Raw genomic sequence first — 7,753 nt, 5'->3', positions numbered from 1 at the left:
AGCAAACAACTTTGAGCTTAAGCCTCAATTAGTTTCTCTAATGCAAAAGAATTGCAAGTTCCATGGACTTCCATTAAAAGATCCTCATCAGTTTTTAGCTGAGTTCTTGCAAATCTGTGACACTGTCAAGACTAATGGGGTTGACCCTGAGGTCTACAGACTAATGCTATTCCCTTTTGCTGTAAGAGACAGAGCAAGGATATGGTTGGACTCACAACCTAAAGAAAGCCTGAACTCTTGGGAAAAGCTAGTTAATGCCTTCTTGGCAAAGTTTTTTCCACCTCAAAAATTGAGTAAGCTTAGAGTAGAAGTCCAAACCTTCAGACAGAAGGAAGGTGAATCCCTCTATGAAGCTTGGGAAAGATACAAACAATTAATCAGAAAGTGTCCTTCTGACATGCTTTATGAATGGAGCATCATAGGTATCTTCTATGATGGTCTGTCTGAACTGTCCAAGATGTCATTGGATAGTTCTGCTGGAGGATCTCTTCATCTGAAGAAGACGCCTACAGAAGTTCAAGAACTCATTAAAATGGTTACAAATAACCAATTCATGTACACTTCTGAAAAGAATCCTGTGAACAATGGGACGAATCAGAAGAAAGGAGTTCTTGAGATTGATACTCTGAATGCCATATTGGCTTAGAACAAAATATTGACTCAACAAGTCAATATGATTTCTCAAAGTCTGTCTGGGATGCAAGCTGCACCAAGCAGTACTAAGGATGCTTCATCTGAAGAAGAAGCTTATGATCCTGAGAACCCTTCAATGGAAGAGGTGAATTACATGGGAGAAACCTATGGAAACACCTATAATTCTTCATGGAAAAATCATCCAAATCTCTCATGGAAGGATCAACAGAGACCTCAACAAGGTTTCAACAACAATAATGGTGGAAGAAACAGGTTTAGCAATGGCAAGCCTTTTCCATCATCTTCTCAGCAACAGACAGAGAATTCTAAGCAGAGCCACTCTGACTTAGCAACCATGGTCTCTGATCTAATCAAAACCACTCAAAGTTTCATGACTGAAACAAGGTCCTCCATTAGAAACTTGGAGGCACAAGTGGGACAGCTGAGTAAGAAAATTACTGAACTCCCTCCTAGTACTCTTCCAAGCAATACAGAAAAAAATCCAAAAGAAAAGTGCAAGGCCATCAACATGGCCGAATTTGGAGAGGAGGAAGAGGCAGTGAACACCACTGAGAAAGACCTCAATGGACGTCCACTGGCCTCCAATGAGTTCCCTAATGAGGAACCATGGGAATCTGAGGCTCACACTGAGACCATAGAGATTCCATTGGATTTACTTCTGCCATTCATGAGCTCTGATGAGTATTCTTCCTCTGAAGAGGATGAAGATGTCACTGAAGAGCAAGTTGCTAAATACCTTGGAGCAATCATGAAGCTAAATGACAAGTTATTTGGTAATGAGACTTGGGAGAACGAACCTCCTTTGCTCACCAAAGAACTGGATGACTTGTCTAGGCAGAAATTACCTCAAAAGAGACAAGATCCTGGGAAGTTCTCAATACCTTGTGCCATAGACACCATGACCTTCAAGAAGGCCTTGTGTGACCTAGGGTCAAGTGTAAACCTCATGCCTCTCTCTGTAATGGAGAAGTTAGGGATCTTTGAGGTACAAGCTGTAAGAATCTCAATAGAGATGGCAGACAATTCAAGAAAACAAGCTTATGGGCTTGTAGAGGATGTTCTGTTAAAGATTGAAGACCATTACATCCCTGCTGATTTTATAGTCCTAGAGACTGGGAAGTGCATGGATAAATCCATCATCCTTGGCAGACCCTTCCTAGCCACAGCAAAGGATGTGATTGATGTGGACAGAGGAGAATTGATCATTCAAATGAATGAAGAATCCTTTGTGTTTAAGGCTCAAGGATATCCCTCTGTCACCATGGAGAGGAAGCATGAAGAGCTTCTCTCAAAACAGAGTCAAACAGAGCCCCCACAGTCAAACTCTAAATTTGGTGTTGGGAGGCCACAACCAACTTCTAAGTTTGGTGTTGAACCCCCACATTCAAACTCTAAGTTTGGTGTTGGGAGGTTCCAACATTGCTCTGAGTATCTGTGAGGCTCCATGAGAGCCCTCTGTCAAGCTATTGACATTAAAGAAGCGCTTGTTGGGAGGCAACCCAATGTTATATTTAATCTATTTTCCTTTGTTATTTTATGTTTTCTGTAGGTTGATGATCATGGAAAGTCACAAAATCAATTGAAAAAGCAAAAATAGAATGAAAAACAAAAAGAAAAATAGCACACCGTAGAGGAAGATCTTGCTGGCGTTTAAACGCCAGTAAGGGCAGCAAATGGGCGATTAGCGCCCAGTCTGGCACCATTCTGGGCGTGTAACGCCAGAAAGGGGCACCAGACTGGCGTTAAATGCCAGGAAAGGGCAAGAAGCTGGCGTTAAACGCCAGAAATGGGCACCAGCCCGGCGTTTAACGCCAGAATTGGCATAAAGAGTATTTTTGCTCGCCACTTGGTGCAGGGATGAATTTTCCTTGACACCTCAGGATCTGTGGACCCCACAGGATCCCCACCTACCCCACCACCCTCTCTCTTCTTCTTCACCCATTCACCAATCACCTCAACCACTCTTCCTCAAAAACCCCCCACCTATCAAATCCCATCTTTCTCTTCACCACTCACATCCATCCTTCATAAAACCCCACCTACCTCACCATTCAAATTCAATCCACTTTCCCTCCCAAATCCACCCATTCATAACCGAACCCTACCCCTCTCTCCACCCTTATATAAACCCATCTTCACTCCTTCATTTTCACACAACCTACACACTACTTCTCCCCCTTTGGCCGAACCACAAAGCCATCTCCATCTCCAATATTTCTTCTTCTTCTACTCTCTTCTTTCTTCTTTTGCTCGAGAACGAGCAAACCTTTTAAGTTTGGTGTGGTAAAAGTATTGCTTTTTGTTTTTCCATAACCATTTATGGCACCTAAGGCCGGAGAAACCTCTAGAAAGAGGAAAGGGAAGGCAAAAGCTTCCACCTCCGAGTCATGGGAGATGGAGAGATTCATCTCAAGGGTGCATCAAGACCACTTTTATGAAGTTGTGGCCATGAAGAAGGTGATCCCCGAGGTCTCTTTCAAACTCAAAAAGAGTGAATACCCAGAGATCCGACATGAGATTCGAAGAAGAGGTTGGGAAGTTCTTACCAACCCCATTCAACAAGTCAGAATCTTAATTGTTCAAGAGTTCTATGCCAATGCATGGATCACCAAGAGCCATGATCAAAGTGTGAACCTGAACCCAAAGAATTGGCTTACAATGATTCAAGGGAAATGCTTAGATTTTAGTCCGGAAAATGTAAGGTTGGCATTCAACTTGCCCATGATGCAAGGAGATGAACACCCTTACACTAGAAGGGTCAACTTTGATCAAAGGTTGGACCAAGTCCTCATAGACATTTGTGAAGAGGGCGCTCAATGGAAGAGAGATTCAAGAGGGAAGCCGGTTCAACTAAGAAGGCATGACCTCAAGCCCATGGCTAGGGGATGGTTGGAGTTTATCCAACGCTCAATCATTCCCACTAGCAACCTGTCTGAAGTTACTATAGACCGGGCCATCATGATTCATAGCATCATGATTGGAGAGGAAGTAGAAGTTCATGAGGTTATAGCCCAAGAACTTTATAAGGTGGCGGACAAGTCCTCTACCTTGGCAAGGTTAGCCTTTCCTCATCTCATTTGTCACCTCTGTTATTCCGTTGGAATTGACATAGAGGGAGACATCCCCATTGATGAGGACAAGCCCATCACTAAGAAAAGGATGGAGCAAACAAGAGATCCCACTTATCATGAAATCCCTCAGATACCTCAAGGAATGCACTTTCCTCCACAAAACTATTGGGAGCAAATCAACACCTCCCTAGAAGAATTGAGTTCCAACATGGGACAACTAAGGGTGGAGCACCAAGAACATTCCATCCTCCTCCATGAAATTAGAGAAGATCAAAGAATCATGAGAGATGAGCAACAAAGGCAAGGAAGAGACATTGAGGAGCTCAAGCACTCCATAAGATCATCAAAAAGAAGAACAAGCCGCCATCACTAAGGTGGACTGATGAGCGGATAATTTGTACGCTTTTTGGCATTGTTTTTAGTATGTTTTTAGTAGTTTGAGTCGAGTTTTTAGTATATTTTTATTAGTTTTTAGTTAAAATTCACTTTTTTGGACTTTACTATGAGTTTGTGTGTTTTTCTGTGATTTCAGGTATTTTCTGGCTGAAATTAAGGGACCTGAGCAAAAATCTGATTCAGAGACTGAAAAGGACTGCAGATGCTGTTGGATTCTGACCTCCCTGCACTCGAAGTGGATTTTCTGGAGCTACAGAAGCCCAATTGGCGCGCTCTCAACGGCGTTGGAAAGTAGACATCCTGGGCTTTCCAGCAATAGATAATAGTCCATACTTTGCCTAAGATTTGATGGCCCAAACCGGCATTCAAAGTCACCTACAGAAATTCCAGCGTTAAACACCGGAACTGGCACCTAAATGGGAGTTAAACGCCCAAACTGGCATAAAAGCTGGCGTTTAACTCCAAGGAGAGTCTCTACACGAAAATGCTTCATTGCTCAGCCCAAGCACACACCAAGTGGGCCCGGAAGTGGATTTTTATGTCATTTACTCATCTCTGTACACCCTAGGCTACTAGTTTTCTATAAATAGGACCTTTTACTATTGTATTTTCATCTTCTGATCTTTGGAACCTTTTTCTGGAGATCTTTTGATCACTTTGGGAGGCTGGCCATTCGGCCATGCCTAGACCTTGTTCTTATGTATTTTCAACGGTGGAGTTTCTACACACCATAGATTAAGGTGTGGAGCTCTGCTGTACCTCGAGTATTAATGCAATTACTATTGTTCTTCTATTCAATTCCGCTTGTTCTTTGTCCAAGATATCACTTGTTCTTCAACTTGATGAATGTGATGATCCGTGACACTCATCACCATTCTCACCTATGAACAAGGTGACTGACAACCACTCTTGTTCTACAAGCATATGAGGCTCTAGTGTTTATCTCTTGGATTCCTGATACACGATGCATGGTTGATCGCCTGACAACCGAGTGCTCGTCTGACAAACGAGCCAGCCATTCCGTGAGATCAGAGTCTTCGTGGTATAGGCGAGAACTGATGGCGGCATTCAAGAGAATCCGGAAGGTCTAACCTTGTCTGTGGTATTCTGAGTAGGATTCAATGATTGAATGACTGTGACGTGCTTCAAACTCCTAGCAGGCGGGGCGTTAGTGACAGACGCAAAAGGATCGATGGATTTTATTCCGGCCTGACCGAGAACCGACAGCTGATTATCCATATGCTGTGACAGAGCATGGGAACATTTTCACTGAGAGGATGGGAGGTAGCCACTGACAACGGTGAAACCCTACATGAGCTTGCCATGGAAAGGAGTAAGAAGGATTGGATAAAGACTGTAGGAAAGCAGAGAGACGGAAGGGAAGGCATCTTCATACGCTTATCTGAAGCTCTCACCAATGATATACATAAGTACCTCTATCTTTATCTTTATGCTTTATTCGTTTATCACTATACCCAATTGAGTCTGCCTGACTGAGATCTACAAGGTGACCATAGCTTGCTTCATACCAACAATCTCCGTGGGATCGACCCTTACTCGCGTAAGGTATTACTTGGACGACCCAGTGCACTTGTTGGTTAGTTGTGCGAAGTTGTAATGATCACAATTTCGCGCACCAAGTTTTTGGCGCTGTTGCCGGGGATTGTTTTTGTGTATGGACAACTGACGGTTCATCTTGTTGCTTAGATTAGGTATTTTTCTTCAGAGTTCTTAAGAATGAATTCTAGTGTTTCATGATGATCTGTTGAAATCTGGCTGGCTGAGAAGCCATGTCTAATTTCATTGGACCGAGGTTTCAACTAATCATCACAATAGCTTGTTGATCTCTATCAATCTTGCTATTGGAGCAATGATCTGCTAAGGCTTGGCTGGCCATTGGCCATGTCTAGTGTTTTGGACCGAAGCTTTCTTTGGAAGCTTGGCTGGCTGTGAAGCCATGTCTAATTCCTGGACCGGAGTCTTAGACTAGCATTGCAATGATTCCTGGAAATTCAAATTGAGAATTCTGAAACCTTTATTTTCTATTTTCACATAATTTTCGAAAAAAGCACAAAAAAATTACAAAATCAAAAAAAAAAACCAAAAAGATTTTATGTTTCTTGTTTGAGTCTAGTGTTTAATTTTAAGTTTGGTGTCTTGCATGCCTTGTTTATTTGATCTTGGTTCTATTTTCAAGTCAATAGTACAGGGAACTGAAGATTCAGAACATGCAGCAGAGGAATTACACAGAAAAAGCTGGGCGTTCAAAACGCCCAGTGAAGAAGGACAGACTGGCGTTTAAACGCCAGCCAGGGTACCTGGTTGGGCGTTTAACGCCCAAAAAGGTAGCATTTTGGGCGTTAAACGCCAGAATGGATACCATTCTGGGCGTTTAACGCCAGGATGGCCTAGGGGGAGGATTTTGTTTTCAAAATCAATTTTTTTCAAGTTTTCAAAGTTTTTCAAAATCAAATCTTTTTTCAAATCATATCTTTTCAATCAAATGTTTTCAAAATCAATTTCTTTCCTTTTTCAAAGATACTTACTAACAATTAATGATTTGATTGAACATCTCAAGTTTGTTACCTTTTCTGTTGAGAAAGGTTTAATGTTTGAATCATATCTTTTCTTGTTAGGCAAGTCATTAATTTTTAAAATCAATTTTTTTTTTAAAATGTTTTTCAAATCATATCTTCTCAATCACATCTTTTTTTTAAACCAATCATATCTTTTTAATCACATCTTTTTCAAAATAGTTTTCAATCAAATCTTTTTAACTTCTAATTTCAAAATCTTTTTCAAAAATCACTTGATTTCTTTTCCACTTTGAACTTTCGAAAATTATCAATCATTTTTTCAAAATGTTTTTGACATCTTTTTAATTAATTTTCGAAAATTCTCTTCCCCTCTTCTCACATCCTTCTATTTATGGAGTATGACTCCTTCTTAATGCACAATTCGAACTCCATCTAATTAAAGTTCGAATTCTTCTTCTTCTTTCTTCTATTTTTCTTTTCCTCTGACACCTCAAGGAATCTCTATACTGTGACATAGAGGATTCCACATTTTCTTGTTCTCTTCTCTTTCATATGAGCAGGAGCAGAGACAAAGGCATTCTTGTTGAAGCTGACCCTGAACCTGAAAGGACCTTGAAGCGAAAACTAAGAGAAGCTAAGGCACAACTCTCTGTTGAGGACCTGACCGAATTCTTCAAAGAAGAAGAACCCATGGCAGCCGAAAACAACAACAATGCCAACAATACAAGGAAGGTGCTGGGTGACTTTACTGCACCTACTCCCGACTTCTATGGGAGAAGCATCTCTATCCCTGCCATTGGAGCAAACAACTTTGAGCTTAAGCCTCAATTAGTTTCTCTAATGCAACAGAATTGCAAGTTCCATGGACTTCCATTGGAAGATCCTCATCAGTTTTTAGCTGAATTCTTGCAAATCTGTGACACAGTCAAGACTAATGGGGTTGACCCTGAGGTCTACAGACTGATGCTGTTCCCTTTTGCTGTAAGAGACAGAGCTAGAATATGGTTGGACTCTCAACCTAAAGAAAGCCTGGACTCTTGGGAAAAGCTAGTCAATGCCTTCTTGGCAAAGTTCTTTCCACCTCAAAAATTGAGT

The 7,753-nt window shown here is 41.4% G+C and overlaps 1 non-coding gene across 1 annotated transcript; it reads right to left on the bottom strand.

Moving 5' to 3' along the window:
• Nucleotides 1–295: 295 nt before the first annotated feature.
• On the bottom strand, nucleotides 296–403 carry LOC130947964 (small nucleolar RNA R71). Its single transcript, XR_009072882.1, has one exon. It is a non-coding gene; the product is annotated as a small nucleolar RNA R71 (small nucleolar RNA).
• Between the last annotated feature and the right edge of the window lie 7,350 nt (nucleotides 404–7,753).

This window comes from Arachis stenosperma, chromosome 1 (assembly GCF_014773155.1).
Source record: "Arachis stenosperma cultivar V10309 chromosome 1, arast.V10309.gnm1.PFL2, whole genome shotgun sequence".
Taxonomy (NCBI): Eukaryota; Viridiplantae; Streptophyta; class Magnoliopsida; order Fabales; family Fabaceae; genus Arachis; species Arachis stenosperma.
This window is presented reverse-complemented; position numbering and strand designations above follow the sequence as displayed.